Here is a 24,057-nt window from a genome sequence, read left to right on the forward strand (position 1 = left end):
GTTGTGTTTGCTGCTCATGCTCTGGTAAAAGTGTCCATTAAATGTAAAACCTGCAAGCTCATTTTTTAGGCATTAACAGTCAGCTTTGTCTTGTGCAGTCTGTAGCAGCATTTTACTTAACGGCAGATTGTTCCTTGGGCTATGGGGGAATTGTCTACCAGCCTGTGCATTTCTTCCCTATTCATAGCCTGCTCATAGGGATAGAAATGGATGTCTAAAGCAATAGGAATGAAAAGGCCAAGGCAGATTTTGGGCATGGCCTGTGTTGCAGACGTGTATTTGCCCATGCATGGACTTTTAAAAAGTATATTTGAGAGACATTACCTTTTGAGAAGAAAAACAATATAGTGTCTGTTATCTACATTCTGTACTAGTACACTAAATCAGAGTGACAAAACCAGGTACCCAATTTCTAATGCAGCCTCAAAGTTGGCCTGGTGGCTGGAAGTTGGCTGCTGGGTTATAGGGTTGGTCAGCTTAGATGACAGATAAAATCCATACACCTACCAAAGGGGGCAAGAGGGGAAAGCACAACTGTTTGGTTTCCTAAGCAGTGAGTATCCAGAAATTTCATTTCCCACTCTGTCAGTTGCTCAGCACATGTTCTTAGTGCAGTCATAAGGTTAACACTTCAAAGAATGTCCATTCATTTTGAAGGTCTCAACATCTGAAAAATCTCTTACTTTTTTCTTGGAAGTGCTGTGAACTTTTGAAACTGCTATCGGAACAAAAGGTATCAAAGCAGCACATACTTTACTTTAGGGAGAGATTTGCAGTTAGAATACCCCTAATGCCTGTGATTTCCAAAATTAATAGCCATTTTTGAGAATGTTGCCTTTGTCTTCTGTGGGTCTGGTTTCATCCTGTACAATGGACATAGTCAGGCCTTATACTTTACATGGGTATTGCAGTGTATGATTAGTGTTCAGGAATGCTTCATAATCCTTGAATGATGAAATTTCCAGATAAAATTCAAGGTGGTTTTTACACTACCAATAGCTTTGATGCACTTGCTCTTCAGAGATTGTTCCAGCCTGCATTCTCAAGAATAATCATGCAACAGATTTTTCTCAAGGAACATGTATTTATTAGTGCTGCTTAGACCAGGACAGTACCCCTGGCTCATACTCATTGTCATGTAGGGATGCTCTGGAAGCTGGGGGGTCACAGGGTAACACTGTGAAGAGTAGTTCTTTGTTCTGCCCTGACACCAAGTGTAGCTTTAAGACCCCCTAATGCTGGGTCAATGCTGTGAGTTCCTGTTTCCTATGTGCTTCATGGAAGGTGTTTGCTGCAAGTGGATGAAGCTATTTGCTGTTGGATCGTAATCTGCTCCTACTGCGAGGTCACATGTGTTGGTATTCCAACTCCAGAGCTGAAAAGGAGAAAAGTAATTATCTTAGCATTGTTTTTCAGTCTGTTTCAATGGAATTCCTCCAATTTGACTTATCAATGGCAAATGTATTGTACAGAAATATATTATTAACAAAAACTTATTATATTCATTTAAATTCTGTAAAAAATAGTTTAAAAATCTTGTTCCTTTGCTTGTAACTTTAGCCATATTCTTGAGTACCTGGCTAGCTGCTAGTTTTTCAAATTAGTTGCATGAGCCAGAGATCTTAGGAGCAAGAGTCTGACTAGACATCTTTCTCTTGTTTTGCAGTGAAGCTACATCACTGCATTTGATTATTCTCTTATATTAGTATTCATAAGATCCAAAACAAGCCTACCATGAAGTTTATTCTCCCCAGGATAATGCTTGCGACTAGAATCTGACTTGTGCAAAGGGAGGATGTTTGTGCAAGCAGAAACCCAAATACAACTGGAAATACTTCCATGGAAACTGAAGGAACAGAAAGGGCAGTGTTACATTTAGCAAATGCTTCTGTCTGCTAAGGTGTTAATTTTCTTACAAGTTGAAACTATTTTCTGCTGCTATTTTATTTTTTTAAGCTGTTGTGGAAAAAAGTGGTGTCTTGAGTCACTCTACTGTTTATCACCATCCAAATCAAAGGGCACCGAATTAGGTTTGTGTTTTCACAGAGAAGATTGATGCTGACACACAGCTGTCCTTTCCTCCTCCTCAGCACATCAAGACTGAATGTTTTGCAGATTCTAAGCTTGGTCCTGGTGAGAAGTCTGAAATAAAACTTCTATTTTCTCAAGTGTTTTGGTGTTTGCTCTAAAGAAATCATCAACCTTTGTTGCTTATTTTTTCTTCTGCAGAAAAGGAGAGGGATAGGGAAGTCATCCATAAGTATGCAATTTAAGTTTTAAAAGTCTAAAAGTAAACAGGCCTTATAATCCACCCAAAAACTGTGTTCACTGGCAGTCTAGAACCAGGGACAACATATACTTTGGAATCAGCTTATCTCAAAAATTCTACAGACTGGGGAAAAAAGTCAGTGATAGTGTTTACTACTTGAAAGTAAAAAAAATAATTTTTAGACATCTGCATCCACATGAATACTTCTAATATGGCCAGAACCCTACTATTTAAATTTCTCTTTGTAATCCACTCTTTCTTTCAGCTCTTGTTCTTATCCTTCAGTGATTGTGTTGGATTTGAGGAACCACTGAAACACTGCTGTGCTGATATGAAAAGTTAAAAAAGGTTATCTCAGAGACTGAGTGTGCGCTCAGATTTTTTGTATGCAAGGCAAATTTAGCTAGAAGCATGGCAAATCTTTTGCAAAACAACCAAATGAGCTGTGCTATATACATTGCATAAGTTAAGGCTTCAACCATGCTGTCTACAGCGAGATATTGATGGTTTCGGGATAGTGGTAGAGATGGCTTCAGAAAAGATTGGATACTGTGCTATCTATGGCCCTAAAACTATTGCTAACCTACAACGTTGTTATTGTGATTTATGTAATGATAGAGGAACAACAGAGACCTGTAATGGGGTGTTTATATCTGTGTGTTAGTGTGTGTGTGTGTCTGCGGCCCCCCTTAAATTTCCAGGGAGCTGATCCTAGTTCCTCTGGTGTGCAGACATATTTGCACAACTGCAAGGACAAGCAGTATTAAGAGCTGAGGAGAGAGCTGTAGCACATGAATAGACACTTGTTGGAATGTATTTATATGCATGAACATAAACAAAACAAACAAAAATTGACATTGTACTTGTAATTAAACTGGAGATATTCAGTGTTAAGATTCCCACAGCGTCTGTTCATAGGCATGAAAAAGCTCATTTTCTCTGCAACTTCTCATCTCCTTTTTCCTCTTGACTTGCTCTTTATTTTTAGTCCATTTGAAGCTTCCTCATGCAGGAGAATCAAAAAGCAGGATTGCCTAACTGGAAAGGCCATAGCATTGTTATGATTAACTTGGCTTGAAAAGCTGCCCACAGAGTAGTATTGCCATCAGTAGTTGACTTGACTTCTGTGGATGGGATCCCTGAATAAAGCATTCAGGTTGCAGGGGCTCATCATTTTTATGTGTTATGATGGCACTGCGGTCTCATATAGAGAATATTGATGCCCCATCATGTCTATAGACAGAAGCTGTTTAGTTGGGGAAAGCAGTAAGAGGCCTGCACAAAGACAGAGAGAACATTAAACTCTGGAGGGGATAGAAGGCTCTGGAGGAAATCCCCTGTGTGGAGCCATCTTTATGACATTTCATTCTTTGCAGCTCTCTCACAAGTCTCATAGGATTGGTTGCTCTCTGCTAAAATTCCTGCGGCACATTTCAATCTGTTCTTTCTTAATTTCCTCAAGCAGGCTGGTGCATTTTCTTGTTTACTTAAATCTTTGTCTCTCCATCTCAGGGTAGTTTTTTCCTCTCTGTAGCTGTTAAGTTACGCACAAGGTCAGATGCTTACTCAGAACTTCCTGGAAAGCCTCTTGTTTGTTTTAAGACAAAAGTACTCAGGAAGTTCCACAGCTCTTCCAGCAGAGCTGTACTGGCAGCATCCTGCCAATCCTCCAACTGCACTTACTGCACTTTTTGGAAGATGCGCTAAAATAATTTTTAGTATGTTACTAAACTCAGGGTATGTCAGCATTGTCCCATATATTTCAAATGCTGAGACTATTTTCAAGATGTCCTGCACCACCATTAATAGGAAAATGTCTCTCCTCACTCACTGTGATGTCAGTGTGACAGTCAGGCTTTTCGGTGTTCCCCACCAAGCCTGCCATCTTCAGATTAGCATGTTCCACTCCAGGCACAAATTTGATGCCTTTACAGTTCATCTTCCCCTTCTACACACAAGCTTTCAGTCTTACTCAGCTGGTGAGGCCTCACCCTGCTTCAGACACTTCCTGCACAGCACAGACTCAAGGAGCTAAACGTATGTATATTAAAGATAAAAGGAGTGGAAAAATAAAACCAAACATAAACTCAAATGGCTTGGCACACAGATTCTCTTTAGGCTCACAGCCCCTGGTGGCTCATTTCAAAGCACTTGAATCTATACAATTAGATGGAATATTTCCTGTGATGTTGGGTGGCGGAGCAATCATTTTAACATATTTATATATTGAGACTATGTATGCTTCTCTTACAGCCCTCTCTGAGCAGAGACAGCGATACCAGTAAGGGAGCACAGAGGGACTGTTGTCTGTATTTGTGTGTAAAGATTTAATTTTCTGAAGAGCCATCACACTGTGGGAGAATTAAAGACAGATGGCAGCTCCTTCCTGATTCCGACCTCTGAGTCCTCCACACCTACGCCATGAGATGTTTGTGGGAAGGAGGTCTACAAGCTGTTGAATTCAGCTGTTACCTTGGAAATTATAAGTCTGTAAATAAGGCCAGCCACTTCCAATATGAAAGTGCTACTGATGGGGCTAAATTAGTTTAAGAAACTACTGGTGCATGAGAGCACTTGCAATACTGTTTTTAATCTTAAGTTCTGCTGGCATCTTAGCTTCAGCTACCATCAATTGTGCAACAATTTAAAAATTGATTCTGAGAGCTCCATAGAAAGGGCCTGTACTGACTTGGTCTCCATGAGCTGGTTAAATATTTCTGTTGTAGACTAAAACATTTTGCAATCAACTCTTTAGTTTGCAGCATGTGTCTGCATTCCCTCTCCAGCAAAAAAAAGGTGGGAAGACAGGAAGCTGTTGGTGCTGGGACCTGTGCTCAGCAACAGCAGGATTCGGAGGTCAGAATGACTTTCAGCTATTACATTTCTGGCAGCCCTGAATCTCACTGGAGCTTAGGCATCTGAAGGAGCAGGGTGAATCTCAATATAGACTAATAATTTCCATGAAAAAACTCAAAATGAAATAAAACCACAAAACTCAAAAACACTGTAGAGTACTTGTGCCTGTGCTACATAAACCACTGCTTTTCAGCCAGGTGAGTCTTGCTACCAAACAACATTTTGTGGAACTTAATCCAAATGCTTTGGGGCTGAATTACTTTCCAAATTACCAAGACTTTCTGTTTCAGCTTTTTGGCAAGTTCACAAGTGTATATTCTGTAGATATGCCACTGATTTGCTTTGGGTATTTTCCTTCACAGAAAGGAGGGTACTGCCAGAAGACAGAGCAAGGAAAAATAACTTTGTGTTGAGCTCAATGAATTCAGTTCAGCTGGTACTGGAAGAGTGAGGTTTTTCTGTTTTTCCTCTTGACATGCCAAGAAGGCCTTTGCAGTAAGGACTAGGCAAAATGTAAGTGCAATTTATCATTCCTGTTGTTTTATTGTATCAGGAAGCTGGGAAACTTGGTTTTGTAAGTGGCTGCTGCCAATTCTAAGTCCCCCATCTTTTCTGATTGAAAGCAGATTTTGGAAATATCTTCCAAAGTGTCATGAAATACTGAGTTATAGTGAAGCTGTGATTTACTTCCTCTGACAAAGTATTAGTCAAGGCTGAAATTATGAGAACTGGTAGCACTTAGTATGCTCTGATCTTTAGTACTTGAAGGTCATCAAAACTGGGTCATAACTGGTGCTCATGTAAAGCTTCCCGGGCTCAAAGCACATGAAGTCAAATTCAGACCCAGCTTGGGAAGTGTCTTTAACATTGAAACTGCAACTTTTAGATTGTAGTTGCCATTTAAATAAAATAATTCTGTATGATTATTGCAGAAAAAAAAATATTTGTATATATCCTCTGTCCTTATGAAAGATTGGTGCCAAATTATCGTAATTTATAGCTATTTCGAAAGTGGATCCAAATTCCACAAATATGTTCACAAAGTTTATGAAGACTGTATCCAGTTAACACTTTACTTGCTTGAGAGAAAAGCTTCAACCTTTTAGTGCAAAATTCAAGCATTCTTTTTGTTAAAGTTCTAAGATTTTCTAATGTTAGACATTATAACAGTTTTTCGTTCTTACATGTGGGAGATCGTAACATCTTTCTCTGGTTTAAGTTTTTAGCCTTAATGTTTCTGAAATAGAGAGATTGATATTATTTTGGATCCTTCATCAGAACTGGCCAGACATTAGCATTCAAATCATGACAGCAATTCTGTAATAACAAGAAAATTATGGTTAGACCAGGCAAGTAAACTCTGCAGAAAGGAGCAGATTACATCCTTGAGGAAAAGAGACAGTTGTTGTGGATGCTTATATTTTGCTGTACTGATTCTAATTGTTGCATCTATGGTTTCTAGGAGCTCAGGAGTCAGTTATGCACAGGTGTTCACAGGCTTTGGCATTTAGTAGGACAGGAAGAGGTCTGCCAGCTAATTTCCCATGGACTGGTTCACAGTCAGACGCTGGAAATTTACAACTTCATGTCTACTAATAAGGATTGTTTTCAAACCAGCAGACCAGAGAAAAAAAGTGATTTGCTTTCCTTTACTAGTTCCCTTAATTCTTTCAACTCTTCCATTCTCTCTCTCCTAGATTTGATTATATTTGTCATGCAACACATTGGTGGCTGAATGAATATGCATGAAGTGTGCACCACTTGTTTAGCAACTGAGCAATTTGTTTATGAAAATTGCCTGCTGGAAACATTTTCTACCTAGGTGGCTCTGCTTATGCCTTGTTTTGTTGTTTTTAACTTGCATCCCCTCCCCAATTTAATTCTGAGTAAGTGATCCTACTAATGGGTATGCACTCAGTTTGTGAAAGCAATTTTCTTATTGTACCTGCAAATCAATAACGATGGATTGTTTGTTCAATAAATCTTGTAGTTATCCACTCTCTAGTTTAACCTAACAAATACTACTAGTAGCTTGCCTAACACTAGGCTGAGCCTCTTCCTTACCTGGATGTATGCTTTTTGAGATTGTTAGTATACTGCCTTTCTTTAGGCAAAACTACTTTCTGCACACAGTCTGTGAGCATTCCTGCAAATAACAGAAGCTCAGTGTTTCCATGCATAGTAACCACTCATCTTCAAGTTCCTGGAAACATAGCAAGAGGGGAATGAAGGAAGCCAGAACAAATTACAACTGGGAATGTATGACTATATCTGTGGATATTATTTTCCTGCTATTCTGCCATTCCTTGTATTTCACACAGTCTTATGCTTTTTAAGACAGGGAAAAACTCAATGAAACAGAAGAATAATGGTAAAGTCTCAATGGCTTTGGTGATAGAAGCATTATATTCTTTAATTCAGATTTCAAGTTATTTGTTTGGCTTATATTTGAACTATCAATTAATTTGTTTCTTTAGAAGACTAAAGTTATGAAGGAGTTATATTGCTGAATTTTTAATTTTTTTTTTTTTTTTTGTAATGGATAATCTAAAGCTTCCCAGAAAGTCTTGGAAGCACAGGAGTTCAGTACTAATAGCGACAACCATGTGTTTTATGATCTTTCCTAGGCAGTACGTCAATCTAGGGTGAAAGGAATTCATTACAAGTATCCAAGGAATGGCCATCCAAGTCTCACTTTTCCTGCACAGGCTTGGTAGTATTTACTTAATAGCAATTCACCTCAGGCGACTCCATTCTGTAGATTTGAACTTAGGGCTTTCTATATCAATAACCTTCAGAGTAAGCACAGAATAACATTTTTCTTACTGCTCTTTTCTGCTTCTGGTGGGAAGCTCTGCCAGTAATGCAGAAAGATAGTTAGGAGCCCATGGCTCAGATGGCTCAGCTAAGGAGTACCATTTGTGATGTCTGTGTCAGGCCTCTAAGCACTAAACCAAGTTATTTTACACTCACTTTGAAACCTCTGTCAGAAAAAGATCATTTCGAATTTCCAACAATCAGGGCAAAACTATTGATTAAAAAAGGGTTTTATATGCCATAACCTCATATTAAAAGGAGGAATGAGACACTTCAAAGTAGGGGAAGTGCAAGCCTTGCTCCTGATAGTGTATGCAAAAGTTTCAAAAAAATCTCAACGTTGAACTTTATTTGGAGAGGCAGGCAAGCAGAGATATGTGCCTAATTCTACCATTTAAGCTCACTTAGCTTCCAGATTTGTAGTCTTTGTGCTTTACTCTGTCAAGTAGCATGCAAGGACTAGATTTTTCAAAATCATAGATGAACTACAAGGGATGGACTCTGTAGTCCTTTTCTGTGTGATGCAGAGTTTTGGAAGTCTAGCAGTTCCTAAAATAATGATCTATAAAATAATGATTTATAGCTTCCTGTAGTTATTCATATTTGTCTTCATTTTTGTACTGTGAATCTTCAGATCTCAAGGAGATGTATTTGAGGGCAGTCCTTTATTCTTGGATTATTCTGGCAGAGATACTATGTTGTCAAACAGCTGATTTCATTGGTAGAGGGAAAGAAAAGCTCTAAATTTACAGAGTAAGCTTTTTAACAGAGACTTGCCAGCCTAATCTTGTGAAACTAAGACATTTGATTAATTCTGCCACTCAGTGGAACTGCCTTATTTTTACTGTGTTTGAAATTTAACAGTTCAGTTGAATTTGTCCAAAAGGATAGGAAAGCAGGGAGAATAAGGGGGGCCATGGGGGAGGGGCAACTTAAATATACCTTCCTACTAAATTCAAACAAAATTTAGCAGAAAAATGTCATTGTCAAGATGCATCAGCCACTATTACTTGCAGTGGGAAGAATAACAAGCAGCAGATATCATTAACATAAAGGAAGGGAAGTGGTCTGTAGGCCTTGCTGGGCTCACTGAAAGTAGACAAATCCAGAGCAGGCCTGGAATGGAATTTGTTTTAGTGCTGCTGCCCTGGAGAGTCAGTGGGCATGACAAGAGCAAGAGAGGCACCTGTGCTGAGCTGAGCTGAGATCCTTGCAGCAAAGCTGTCTCTCAGCCGAGGTGCTGATGGCATGGTCTGCTGGACCGCTGCCTTCCAAACGCTTCCTTAGCCACGGTTTCGTTTGTTCACCTGGAGTGTCTCCGACCAGCCCTGTTAAAGTTTCAATAGGGCTTTTTGAGGTTGGTTTATTATCAGAGACGTTTTCTTGTCAGCCCTCTCTTGGTAAGTGGAAAAGGAATTTTGAAGCCCTTCTCAATCTGGATGGCAATTAATACCTACCCTTCGGAAGAACCTCTTTTATTGTTTCCATGACCCAGAAGTTTAGTTCTATTTGACACACCTACAATTATTACCAAGGAGTTTCATGGCAGAATAAGAAGGAGAAACTTTGCATTTCTACAGGAAGGCATTTCCTGTGTGTTGGATCCAAGATCCAGCATCTGGAGTTGTATGTGCAGAGAACAAAACTATCAATTTATGAATTATCTTTCCATCAAAATGGATTGTATCTGCTTTTGAGTAAAGTCCTTTTGTGTTGTTTTTTTTTTTCTGTTCTTCAAAAAAAAATAAAATTTAAGTTAAAGTCTTGGGATTTTTAAAATTTACAAGAATCTGTGGCAAATCTAGATGACACTACTTCTTGTGGGCTGTTGTTTGTTCAGCCAAAGGTAGAGGATTAAGGTAGAAAAAGAAGCAACATTATTTGTTCGCTATTTTACGAAATGTAAGAAACCAAGAATAACAGAATCAGTGTGGACTCTCCTAATTATAGATTCTGTTGGTATTCCCCTCCATACAAGGTCTGACACCAAAGACCATTTATTGAGAAAATATGGATATAAAGTAATTTAATTATTTGTTTATAGATCCTAAGAACAAGAAGTACCATCCTTAGAGGAGGTATAACCTGGCAGTAAGTCAACATGCCTTAGAATGAAGTCTTCTGGAGGGTTGGGCAGTGTCCCAAGAGGCCTCAATAATTTTTCATAAGGTATTATACCAACAGTACCACCTACAGGAGTTCAGCAAAAGGGATATAACATTTTACAAAAATCCAAAATAGAACAGAAATCAAAGTTCTTTGAGTATGGTCTGACCTTCCTCAATATCTAACATTTTGGGGAAAATCCTCAGCTATATCAGGAAATATTAATACACAAATCTTGTCTCACGAATCTAAACATTTCTATGGAGAACCATCCTTTGTGAAAGGCAGCTCTCATTGCATTGTAACCCACTGTGCTAGAAATTTTAAATTTGTTCTTCAGGTCTTAAATGTGAGCATGTATGATTAAAATTTATACCTCACACACATCCATAATCAGAGGCTAATCTGCACAAAAACTTGGCTTAGTTTAATGTGCACATTTCTATTTTTGGTTTATGTATGGGTATACAGCGGTACCCGTATTTTAGCCTGTATGGAAGTTGTATTACTTGCACAGATGTTGCATATATTTCACTGCTTTTTAGTAAGCTGCCATTAGGCCAGCATGAACAGAACTGTCTGAAAATAGATGGAGGCTATTGAAAAAGAAATACGTCATTATGTGTGGTATCTTTCAGTATACTGGACTTTGAGGGATTCTGTTTCCAGTCATCCACTATCATTGCTTACAGTATTTCAAGTTATTTACCCAAAGAAAGGAAATTGTGAAGCTGTAGCTTTGCAAAGTATTTACACTGAATAAATGTCAAGTTGCATCTCCTCATTTTATCACTTTCTTGTCAGTCATTGCCAAGCTGAGAGAGAGATGATCCATAAATAGCAGACAAGTTTAAATTTGCATCTACAAAAGAAAGGCGTGCTAAACATTCTTGTCCTGGGTAGTAAAACACTTAAAATTGGTCTCAAGCTCAGTGGGTTTCAGTGAAGCTTAGGTACAAAAAAGCAACAGACATTGTTGCCTAGCACACCATGGAACCCACTTTTCAATAAGATGCACCAAAATGCCAATTACATGATGACTACCCAATTTATCAATTTATCAGTGAGAAATAAAAGTACTGAGAGTTGCCATGGCTTCTATTCCATGTTGTCTCATATCCTCACCAGCATTTTAATTTCCTCTGACAGGTAGAAAAAGCTAAAGTTTCTGAGGTGATACCTATCAGATTTGTTCCAAATGCCCTGTGTTTGCATAATTTATATCCCCCAAACTTGCTAGGAGATTGATTCTTGCTTTGACAAGCATATTTCAAGCTTAGTCCATTAGGGGTGCAATCTCTGGAAGCAGTCAGATTGTATCTGCAGCCCTGACTTTTGAGTGTTTGGCCTGAGTAAGAGAACACTCAGGACACGGTTCCTGGCTGGCACGGTGACTGTGGAGAGGAGAGGCCAGCCTCGGGAGCTTTACTTACAGCTCCTGCAAGTTGCTGGGCTCTTGTAGTAGCTGCCTGCACTTCCCAGGTGGCTGAGGGGTGTTCAGTGCAGGTACTGCTCAAAAAGAACATTCTGTTTATTGAAAGAAGGCTGGAGGCACCTGGAAAAATAGGCCAAGAAAGCGATTGATTTCAACAGCTAATCCGTAACTTCACTGCTCTCTTTTCTTTAGCTTTTCTAGGATAACTACAATGCTTTCAGATGTGTTTTCTGTTAAGGAGATAAAATGAGGACATTTAAAAAACACCTGAACTACGGAAGGAGGCAACAAAAATCTGTGGGGGAGTCAGGCAGCAAGACTCAGAGGCTGAGCTTATATGCATAGGCAAAACTCATAATAAAACATTAAAATAGAGAAGTAAAACTGACTTGCCCAGGACTGTTGAACAATACTTCCTGTCAGCTCTGAAAAAAGCACTGACAACAAGCAATAGAATATAAGGTTACTGATGGTCATCATATCTATAAAGGAGACTTGAATAGCTGAAGTTAACTGTAAGATATTGTAGAACCAAGTTTTCAAGCTACACACAAAACTATTGCTGTGAGATATCAGAGGGAGTTCTTGTGAGTCTCTGCTATGAACTCCAAGCAGCAGTGTTTGGGAAGCTTGTCTTAATTAAAATTTCAGACAGAAGCAGACAAAAAACCCCCAAAACCCCAAACAACCAAACCCCAAAGGCGTGAAAGAGAAAGAAAACCGCTGAAGCAATTGTGTCTGCAAAATCAGACATCTAAAAGGTCACAGTTCTTGGTTCTTCCCCAAGGTCTCTTGGGTGTTTATATAGTATTTTCACAATCTTCTCTATATTAAACCTTGTAAACCACTTAAGACACTTTAAATGAACAGTGTCAGTGTCGATTTATCTGTCCTTGGTGTTAGATGTTAAGCTTCAGTTTGACACATATTACTTCACATTATAACCTGGACTGAAAAGTTCTGATATGAAAATGATAAAAAATATTAAGTTTACCCAAAATAATTAAAAATGAGGAGTAGAATAGTAATAATTATAACCTTGGGGACTCATAATTAAATTTTACCATTGTCTGAAAATTATCTCTTCCTTTGCTTTTCCTATGATAAAGTATGGCTTTTTAGGCAAGGGGATAACTAGCTCATTCTCTTGGGTCTTTGACCAAATAACATGTTGTGAATCTGAAATACCCACATGCAGACATCACACACTGCATGATGGCACTGAAATAAATTTTATATATTTTTCTTGAGAGTAGTTGACTTGAGCAAATTTTTCTGTTGGTGTGTTACAGGTTTGCAAAGCACACAAGGACCCTGGCCTTTGTGTCAGTACTTAACAGAAGTGGCATGTTTTGCCTTGGGGAAACCAGTTGACACATTCTGCATCTGGTTAGATGTCTGCAGGATCAGGGCTGAGTAGACTTCTTTTCTTTTGTTTAGTTTGGGTTTCTTTGTTGGTTTTTTTTCTGCATATCACCATAATTAGAATAGGTGGAAGGATGGAATAGCAGCTCTATGCATGCTTTGCCTTTTCAGAAAAGAAGAAATCCAGTCTTCAGTCCTTCTCAATCTACCTCTATTTAAATTCTAAGAACGATAAATAAATCAAATACATGGTTTCCTTAAGATGGCTTTAAAACTGAGTATCAAACAACACCCTTCCTAAACACATTGTGTGCTATTTACTCTATTTGCAAATCTAAAAGCACTATATTTATTTTGTTGACCTCTCCACTTGCACTGAACTTTGTAGGTGGGGCCTTTCAAAATATGATTTTCTTTCTGTGCTGATAGAAAACTGATCTGTTGGCCAGCCTTAATGCATCAGCATGATTTTGCAGCCGAATCTCAGCTACCAGCCAGGGATGTGACAAGAACTAAGAACAGATCTGACAGACTGTCTGCCTGAGGGATGCCCGGTGCCCCTCTTACAAGACCCATTATACTGAAGTGTCCTAAATGTGACACTGTTGTCCTTTCTTGTAGCACTTTGTCTGTGTGCTAAGCAATGCCAGAGCTCTGAGCTGGCTTCCTAACAATGGACAAAACCAGTAAGGGGGAGTTCTGAGTGATAGTAATGTATGTTTTGTATGTATACTAAGGAAGTGTTCCTGGAAAAGGAGTGATCACAAAAAACTGCAAACACTTTCTCAGTACCATGAGATACAGATTGTTCCTAGGGAGCAAGTCTGGTTCAAGAACTGACTCTACCTGTGAATTTAGAGAGCAATCTAATTCTTGAGCAGCTTGTGCACCTTCATGTCCAAGGTCCACTGTTTCTGCATAAAGCTTCAAATAATACATGTGAGCAACAAAATAGCAGCTTCTCCTAAGTTTTCCCAGCAAGGACACCCTTCATACCAACAGTTGGCATTGACATTAGTTAAGTACTGTGACACATGACTTGGTGGGCACAGGATAAGACCTTACCATGCATTATCTACTCCACAGAAACAATCTGTGCATGTCCTGATTCTCAGCAACCAAGTGAAAGAAAGCTGGGGTAGTCTGGCCCTATCTGGGAAGAAGCTGGGGGACCCTTGACCAGATGCAACTAAAAGCTCCATGAGATCAGATGATAACCAGCTGCTGGTGCATGCTACCTCATATACATAGCAGAAATCGAATGAATCTGTAGCCTGATTTTTGTGTGTGGCAATGCAAAAGGCTCAAGTGCCTGATTAGAGACTTAAAAAATGGTTCATGACCACTCTGTTTGGTTTTAAAAAAATCAGAGTTTTGATAGCTTATTTTTTAAATTGTGAATGCCATTAGCTAGTGGTGTGGGTTTGGTGAAGATGTCATATGTATATACAAACTGTGGTGCTGTATGTGGCAATTAGGGAGATCTTTAGCCCTGTTTATCTGTTGATGCTAAGAGAATGCATAAAAAATTAAAAGGTGGTTTGAAATTACACTAATTTTCTCGTTTCTTATTATTGCAGCTCATAAAGATGTTGATTTGCATACTGGATATATTCCTGATTTGTATTTTAAGTTTATTTCATTTCCTGTTATGCTTGCAATGCAAATTACCTTTGTATAGGGAAGAATACTCTGCCCTCTGAAAAAAAAAAAGCTAGAAGATATTCTTTTGGAAGGGCAGGCTGTAGGTAATATTTTACAATAGCTGTGTTTTTTCTGTTCCCATTTTTTATTGTCAGTGAAAGCAAAACCTTTTCTTAAACCCCAATATGGAGCTCTCTGCTGCACCCACCACAGCAAACTCTTCCAACAGCAGCTGAATTCTTTTAATTGAGTCTTTCACAAGACCAGAACCAAGAGCAGGGGAAAAAGACATTAAATCAGTCTTGCAAAAGTGGACTTCACCAGAGGAAAGAGGGTAGGATCAGATTAGACAGAGTTACGAGTGTTTGGGGAAAAAATATTAATCCCCCAAACTGGGAATGAAACTATGCAGGCAATCTTAGTTGTAATTATTACTCTGCTCTTAACTATAATGATGTTGGGATTTAAGCAGCACTTTTCATATGTGAATTGCTCATCATATTGCTAATTGTCTCATAACATAGACTGTTCCTTGCTTGAATGTGGCTGCAAAAGAGTGCAAGGATCTTTCAGCAATGTCACATACAGGCAGCTGTTACAATTTTTGCTTTGTGTTCTAAAAAGATTATCCTTTTACACCATACAGCTCTATCTGCATGCCAATAATGTCAGAGCACTTTCAGCCAAATATGACAGAGCACTAGAGGTCCAAAAGATTCAAATTTCCCAATATTTTAGGGAAATAGAAGATTAAATTCAGGAAAGAGACTCAATTAATATTTCCATTGAGGAAAAGCCTTCAATGTTTCCTGTTTTCCATGGAATGCCAGAGATTTTTTTCTCTCTGTACATCTACAGACAGGTAAACATCAGGAAAGTCTTTGGTAAGCCCTCACCTTCTTACACATGAGAGCATCCAATCACTAGACAAAGAGTGACAGGAAACCAGATTTCATTGCTTGAGGTATGGTGGAGTAAGTGTTAATTCTGGCTTTTAAAAACACAGTGATTTTGAAGCAGCTCCCCTCCTGTGAAAAAGCAGAGAGGCAAGGAGACGAAATTCAGCCTCCACTTTTCCAAACTTGCAGTAAATTACTTTCCTTGTCATCCAAAATGTCTTCATGAAAGGAACTGAGGCTCTGGAAAAATTAGCTGAAAAGACATTTTCCTGTTAGAACATGCTATTTAACTGAAATGCATGCCATTTTCAGTGCAATTGTATGTAAAGAAATTGTAAAGCAAATGTCAGTAAGTCTGTGCCTTGTTTGCTTTGACATTTTTCTTTTGTTTGCAACATATTTTGCATTGTATTATACAGTAGGAAAAACTTCTAAATTTAATCAAAGCAGAACTTTTTGAAAAGCCCAAAGGGGATGAATTTAGATTTCAAGAAAAAATGAGTTTTTCTTTCAGATTCAGAGGAAAAATAAAATTTAGAAAGCTTTTGTTTCCTGTAGACTACAATTTTAGCTTCTAATTGCAACCACTATCAACCATTATGACTCTAAGGAGCCTCCTTCCTGAGCACTCTATCAAGAAACATGTCTAATTCTTTCTAAATAATTTATATCTTCTATTTAATGTGTTTAATGATGGTGGTCTAGCAAACTTTATAGACTAAAGACTAATGTGATTGTTTTTATCTCTATGTGTGTTTTCTTATGCCACTGGACATGAACTGAAAAGGCAGTTTCCATGGCCAAAATGTATATGGTAAGGGAGAAGGAAATTTGTATAAGGGATCAATTGCTAAATACTGGAAATGCAGCCATAGACCCAAGTATAGGATGACTAGTCCAATTTTTTAATTTTTTTTTTTCTTCTGAATTAGATATATGCTTTGATAGTAATGTCACTATTACCAGGATTTTGTTTCTCAGTACAATTCAAAGAGTGTTTCTTTACAAATCCATTTTTTTCTTCCTTTAGATTTTCTTAACAGAGTTGTAACAGTGAGGAACTCTTATGAATAGAGCAAGAGACCAAAAATGTTGACATGCAATTTTTAATTATTTTTCATATTTTTTTTGTTGCATTTTGATGGCAGAAGCAACAGTTACTAAGTCCACACTGAAAGTTATTTTTAAACTGCAAAACCTTGAACAGGCTGAAGTTTTTTCCTGATTTGGGTTTGTTTATATACTACAAAGTAGTGATGGTGGCACTGCAAGCCTCTGTAATCTTCCAAAAATCAAGCACTTTCAAATGAAGTGATTACTCTTTCTTGAGTCTTTAGAAACCAGATGCAATGATACCAACTTGCTCAATTTTTGTACTGTCACATGAAAACTGAAATAATAAAGATGTGCTGAGCTTCTCTACTAGGAAAGGATACTTATTCACAGAAAACGGTTAAGCTCTGTTCAATGTATAGAATTGAAGGAAGAAAATGTGCTGCTACGGGGAAATAATCCTATATTTGCCTCAAGTTTATGTAAGAAAATATGTTAAAACCAAGTGGAAGCTTATTGTTTTATGAGCCTGTGGTTGAGTATATTCTCCATCTGGGAGAAAGTGTGAGAATGGAATGAGAAAAATAATAACCTGTGGAAGTGTAAAGTGTCCTGGGGATTTCATTCTCGCAGGCACAACATTAGTGCCAGAGGCTCTGATTTTTTTCCTTTCTGTTTTACTAGGCCATTCCTGTCAGCATCTCTGGGTTGCCCAGTTTTGGGGAAGAAATCAAGCTAAAATAAAGCAAGAAGGTGCTGAGACAAGGCAGTAATTCTGCACACTTAGCTGTAGTTATTTAAAAATTACCAAGTCACTCTCACAAATGCAGTCTGGCAAAGTCACTGGCACAGGAGAGCCAGTCTGTGCTGCGGGTATGAAGGGAACTGGCTCACTTTTTCCACCTGTGAGCAGTGGAGAGCTGCGTGGGACACTGCCAGTCTGGTCTGATCTGAGTAACAGTGCCTGGAAACTGTGAGCTCTGATTTGGTACAACTCGCCTGCACTGTCACTTCATTACTTCATTAGTCACCCAGGGCTGGATTGCTCATGGGAGCCTTGTGCAGTGATAGATTGGAGGTGCTTCTTGGTGTTGACTTGACCCTGAAAGGAACTGAGTGCTGTGGCCTTAATTTAGCCTAACACATCAGTATGTGTATGAATTTAAATTTTCAACTCCTCTCACTGCTGGAGGGGTAGGTTAAGGACTTTGTACCCTATATAAAACTTCAGTAGACCTGTAAATATAGAGGAAATGCAGACTTTTTCTAGTTAGACATCTGAGAGGAGCTGGACTTCTAGATGTCTCTTTGAACCAGAAACCTAGACTAATAAAATATTTTGCACCTGCATATTTACAGTCTTGACCTTTACTGTTACTGTCTAGCTTTTCTCACTTCCCCTGGTATTTTTCATCAAAGAAGGAATATTATTAGTCTGCTTCAGATTCCTACCCAACCCAAAAGCATGAAGGAAGTGTGAGTTTTACATGTGAAAACACACTGCACTAATGGTAGGACAAGTGTCAGTGGTGGTGAGAGAGGCGAGGGAAAGTGGCTCCTTGCATGGCTGCAGAGGTGGACAGCTTGTGAATTGATGTTGGAGATTCATCACCTGACTCTCAGCATGGGGCAGCATGCTCTGTGCAAATCGTTGGTCATAAATAATTATTAATAGTAATCCACTGTAGTTACAGAGTTCAGATGTCAATATTAATGGAGTGAAATTACCAGCAGCTTTCGCTGTGAATTAAGTGTTGACCATGGCAGTTGATGTAAATCAGTTGTGAGTACCAGTGAGGTCAGATGCATGCAAATGAAAAAGATCTTTCTCAACTATTGCCTATGGCTTTTTTGCCAGCTACCTCATTTCTTTCTAACATTTACCTTTTTTCACCATCCAGTTGGTAGGTAGAGTGGTGCAGATGGGTTTTAGTAAGAGCTCATGTGCCAAAAATTGCTGCTCCTGCTTGCTTTTGGAAAAGGAACATCATCATCAAAAGTGTGCTCTGCAGTGAGGAAAGAGTGCTGGATGGCATATTGGCAAGACAGAAATTGCATATAAATTAGTTGAAGTGGGTTATTTTCTAGGAAGTTTGAATGTGTAAAAATGTAGATCTCTGTAGATATACAGTTCAAAAAGCATAGGGATTCCTATAATAAAAAGAGAAATTATCTAACCCATTTTTACTGGGCAGTTTGTCAAAATCCACAGAAATCTGGGGTAAGATGAAAGATTAATGTTAGAATCAGACATTTCCTAGCATGTAATCCCACTTACTTACAATGAATATTCATGGTGGCCTTGTTCAAATTTCAATCTTATTTTCTATCCAGCCCTTACCAGGGAGCAGTTTGGTTTTTTCTCCCCATAGGATTTCCTTGGGGCCACATTTCCTGAGAGTGTGCTGGCTATGTTCCTGAGGACCAGAGAGAGTCATGGTTTGGATCAGACTGTGCCACTGCTGCAGTAGAAGTAATGCTGGGGATTGAGAAACGGGTACAGGAGCTGCATCTTTCTTACTCCATCATGTAAATCACGTAATACTCTATGGCTTTCTACTGCTTTCTTCTCTGCTCTTTTGGTGATTTCCTGTTTCACTTTGTGCCCTCTTTTATCACTCATGAACAGCTTTGTCTCAGACAGTGGCAGACCTTATAGACTGTGTAATGGCTAAATGAACACAGTGGGAGCAGTCTTAAACGGGGGGCTGAGACTCCTGGGGAACTTTGTTACAACCTGTTCTGTGGGATAGCAGGCTCAACAAGGTCCGTTCACCCAGAGAAAGCAGGTGCAACAAAAAACAGAAGGGAAAAGAAAGATATTGAGAAACCTGTCTGATAGATCATTTAATCAAATGAGAGGGTAATTTCCTCAGGTTAACTGTGGGTGAATGTGTGCTTGTATGATTTGAAGAACTGGTGGTGCCAGCTAAGGCTTCAGGGATCTGCAAAGTTGTATTTTGCTGTTCTTCAACCTATGCTCACCTTCCCGAGGACACAGTGGAGATCTCTGACCTGCTATTATTGCAAACAGATGTTTTTGTTTCAGACATACACTTCCATCACATTCCTGATACTGCTGGCACTGTCTCAGTTTTCTGATTGCAGGCGTGTTCAACAATATAAAATTAATTCCTTCTAGATAGGTTGCACTGTGCAGCAACTTGATGTTTATATATTAATGTATTGTATACTGGCATTTTGGTTTTTCCTGTGATAAAATTCCAGAAGGAAATGCGGATGAAATGCATCACTACCTACCCAAATTCCTTACTCAAATTTAGGTGAAATCCTCATTCTCAGCAATTATCTTTCCCAGAATCTCTTCTGTTCAACGTCCATGGAGATTCTGACAAGCTTTATGGAAGGCTGGCCAGCCTGTAACTCTTTGGGCAAGTGGGTTCCACAGAAAACTTTGCCATTTTTCCTCAAGGATTTTGTTCTCTTGTGTGTGTGTGTGTGTGTGTGTGTGTGTGTGTTTACAGAAGGAAAGGGTGCTCTTTTGTGGCTGTCCCTGTACCAGAAGGCACTACTGCTCACTGTGGACAGCAGCCTTCAGTCAGGCTAAACCTGAAAACAAGACCACCTCAGTGTTTTTTTTAAAGCACTGTATTTTGTACTTTCTGCACCAACCAGAGAGTGCACTGGGAGTAGGAAAACCTGGGGATGCATATCGTTCTTGGAGTAGTTATTTTTGAGGGGTTGAATTCTGTCCTCAGACGATAAGGTAAGACTGTCATCTGTGCTTGAGGTGCACAGAAGCCAACTCTGGCAAGATTTCTTTGTTAAATAGTGGCAGAAATGCCCATTCAAGTCTAAGATTTCCCTTCCCTCAGAAAAAAAAATCAAACACAGCCACCATCTCCTTAATCATCCTTGCTATTGATCTTCAGAACATGGCTTTGAATGCCACCGTCAGAAGCAGCACAGACAAAAGCATTTTCTCATTTTCTCACAAAGGAGATTTTTCAGGCCCTGTGATACAAAAGTTAAAAGTCTAAAAGAAATGTTTAAAGATACTGTCATTTCATTTGAATTGGCTCAGTTATGGCAAAAGGTTCTTCATTTTATGAGATTATAATTTCTATTTTAAGGATCAATTGAGGTTTTGAGACTGGCCCTTGAAGAAAGCATTGCCACAGGAAGCATTGTTCAAGGCTCTGTATCTTACAAAAGCTTTGGGATCTCTATGGCTACAAATCATCAATTCACCTGAAGTGACACTGTCTGTTAAATTGATGATTTCCCAATTTTAGCAGGGTCAGATACATCAGGACAAACCTGCATGTTGGTCTGGAATGTCCCACACAGATCTCACAGAATCAATTAGGTCAGAAAAGACTTTGGAGATAATCAAGTCCAACTTATGACCTAACATCATCTTACCAACTAAACAGTGGCTTTGAGTGCCACATCCTGTCTTAAACACCTCCAGGGATGGTGTCTCCATCACCTCTCTGGGAAGCCCATTCCAATGCCTAATCTGAGAAAATCTTTTTCTATAAAGAATTTTTTTCTAATATCTAGCCTAAACTTCCCCTGGTGCAGCTTAAGATTTGAAGCCAAATCCCAAGGTTTATGAAGCACAATACAGGCGCCAGTGTGGTACAGAGGAGGGATTATCTTTTTGTTCTCCTCTCCCTGGGACAGCATAAAAACTGCATCAGTTCTTTGCATATTTTAGAGCATCCAAGAAGTTTTGTTTTTCTCACATCAGCTGAAACAGTATCTTGTGCTCTGCTCTCAAGCACTCCATGTTCAAACTCTTCTCCATCTCCTACCACAGCCAGTGCAGCTGTTCTTTGGTAGGAACTTTATCACTTTTACACTGCTTGAAGATCCTTTTGTGGCAGGAAAACCCTTCCCTTGTGATAGGACAGAGCAGCAGTACAGAGGAGAAAGTGTGGGCTAAGGGTATGACCCTTGGTATGGTTATAACCATATATGTGGTTATATATAGTAGTTCTTTGAGCAGGTGCCTCAGCCTTTATGGGGTGCATTAAAATCAATGATGTATGCCCCTCTTCCTAAAGTTTAGTATGTTTTTTATTTGATTATTGTGACTTTATAGATTTTTTTTCAATTAAAAGAATGATTATTGAACCAGATAATGACTGTGCTTTGAGAGTTTGCTTGATGGCTGGCATGGTCCTTTGGCTTTGCATAAAGTATCTTTTTCCAAGGTCTTTGGAGCCTATTTATTACTGGCTGCAAAAGCTCAAGATTCAGGCAATTGGTTCCCCCGCCTTAATCTTGTTTCAGAATGTTTCAATTAATGTTTGTCAGAACCATTTTTTCATTGTGAATTGTTTCAATTGATTCTGTAGAACCCCATAGCCTTGGAAATCGCTTTCATTTAGGACCACAACTTTGTAAGGGCTTGGCCAGAGAGAACAAGAGCAAACAATAGGAGAGACCCTTTCCTTCAGAACTTTCCCAGGTTGAGTTAGATGCCAAAGCACGTAATTTTAAGGACCTACAGAAACAATAAAAGCCTAGTTTAACTTTACAGTTCGATCCCAACCTTGCTAACAGAATCAGGATGAATGCCACATGTTGTTATGCTAAAGAGTTTGCCCAGGAGCTTAATTTCTATGCACTGACCCCTAAAAAATTCACTAGAGATCCCATCTGCTTCCTGCTGTGACAACATAACATTGTCCAAGGCAGAGAGAAGATGAGCTTACATTTCCTTGGCAGTACTTGAAAGCTGTCAGAGGATACGTGCGGGGAGATATTTGGGTCACATCTTGCAGTTCCATTCTCCTACACAAGATCAAGAAAGGTCTTTATGTATGGAGAAAGTCTGAAACCCCCCCACCAGTAAATTATTAACTGAGATTTCCCATTGATGGTACCTAAAAGAGTTCTGCATGACCTCCATGGATGTGTAATTCAATTATAAATGGTGTTCTCTCCAGTCTCTTTAAGAACTATGTATTTGGGAACAATTAAGGCTAGTCCAGAATATGCAGAAACTATCCTAGTAAGTTTGGAAGCACTGTAGACCTACTCACAGTAGTTTTCTGTTGCCACACAACCTGTTCAGTGCTGCAGGATGGAACACTGCATGGGTTAATTGAACTCAGGTTTTAGACTGAGTCTGCCGTGGCTGCAGTGGTAAAATCCTGAGCTAATTACTGTAAAGTCAGCAACATCCTGTTACTGCTACCACTGAAGTGCAGGCTCACCTTGAGAAAAGCCTGGCCAGAGGATATGTAATAAAGAATTTATTAAGCAACTTTTTGTCCATCTGGTTACAAGCTCTAATAGCTTTGAAGTGGAGAAATAAGACTCATTACAAGCTGATTTCATTTAGGATACAAGTAAGTGGGAGCTCTGAGGTCTTACAGTTCTAAGACAACATGTTCCTGTGAAGGCAGAAACATGATCATCTGTTGTGCCCTGTTTTTCTCAATTTTAAGCTCTCAAACTCATAAAGGGACATTTTGAATCATACGAAGTATAATTTATAAGCATTTCAATATAAATTAATAATTATTATTAGTTATTAATTATAAATATTAATTATAAGTATTAATTATTAATATCTAAATAATAATTACTACAATATTAACAGGAAATATTCTAAAATTATATAATTTAAAATGTTCCTATGCATCAGATGCTTACTTGTGCTAATCTTACCTCTATAACTAGGTTTTTCCATTACCATAGCCATGCTGGTAATCCTAAGAGCAGGAGTCTTGGTCTGTTGTGAAGGGCTCTGCATGCTGTCTGACTGCTCTAATTGATTGCCAAACTCTAATTTTGTTTCTTTCCATGAAAAAGACAAATTGAAAAACCAACCTTTTAATAAAAAAACCCAACTCTTTCTTTTGCAATCTTCTGTCACAGGAGATGACAAGCTTTTTTTCTACACAGGCCTCTAGAGAAAGCACAGAGCCAGAGGCTGATTGACATTGTGTGGGAATAATGACCCCAAAGGGTAAAATGTGAAGCTGTCTTACCAAAATTTGCCAGCAGCACTGTGATACACAAACAACCTGACAGGGAGGAAGAGGAGGTGCTAGGAGCATTTCCTTTCCTGTTCCCAATGGACCTTTAGGCAATGGTAGGTGTATAGACTGTTTAGTTTTGCTGGGCTTTTTCTTGCTGTGCAAACACTGCCAGCCCCAAATTCCATATGGTGCCTGGGAAGTAGAAGTATTTATACCAGCCTGAAAGTCACTTCATTGACCATGAATCTCTTCCACTTCTGGATCTTGCTGACTGTTAAAGAGCCCAGATTGTGTTTTTAAGTGCAACCACCAGCTACAGGACTGACAGTTTGTTCATAGTCCAAGCATTTTAACTTCAGGTATTCTTTAAGCCACAGGAGCAGATGATTTCGTTCAAGAAAAACCTTGGAGTTTTTAATGGAAGAGAAGAAAAAGAAAAGAAATTCAAGAAAAATATAGTAGAACTGTAATTGTTCTAAACCAGAATATTTTCCAAGACACATCAGTGGCTTTTGAGGCATACTCAATCTTAGCAGAACCCTTTGGAATGTGCTTCATTGTGAGATTGCAGTTTTATTGAGGCCATTGTCCAAAAATTAAGATAAGCCAGAACATATTTTGCCTTTAATTTCCTTTAGATTATCTTCCAGT

General features: G+C 38.8%; 1 long non-coding RNA gene across 1 annotated transcript; it reads right to left on the minus strand.

The window, feature by feature from the left end:
- Positions 1–1,089: 1,089 nt before the first annotated feature.
- Positions 1,090–23,449, minus strand: LOC107199989. Its single transcript, XR_001519425.1, has 3 exons — positions 23,416–23,449; positions 23,093–23,221; positions 1,090–1,375 (listed from the first exon to the last, which is right to left on the minus strand). It is a non-coding gene; the product is annotated as an uncharacterized LOC107199989 (long non-coding RNA).
- Positions 23,450–24,057: the final 608 nt, after the last annotated feature.

Source organism: Parus major, chromosome 1 (genome assembly GCF_001522545.3).
Source record: "Parus major isolate Abel chromosome 1, Parus_major1.1, whole genome shotgun sequence".
NCBI classification, from domain to species: domain Eukaryota; kingdom Metazoa; phylum Chordata; class Aves; order Passeriformes; family Paridae; genus Parus; species Parus major.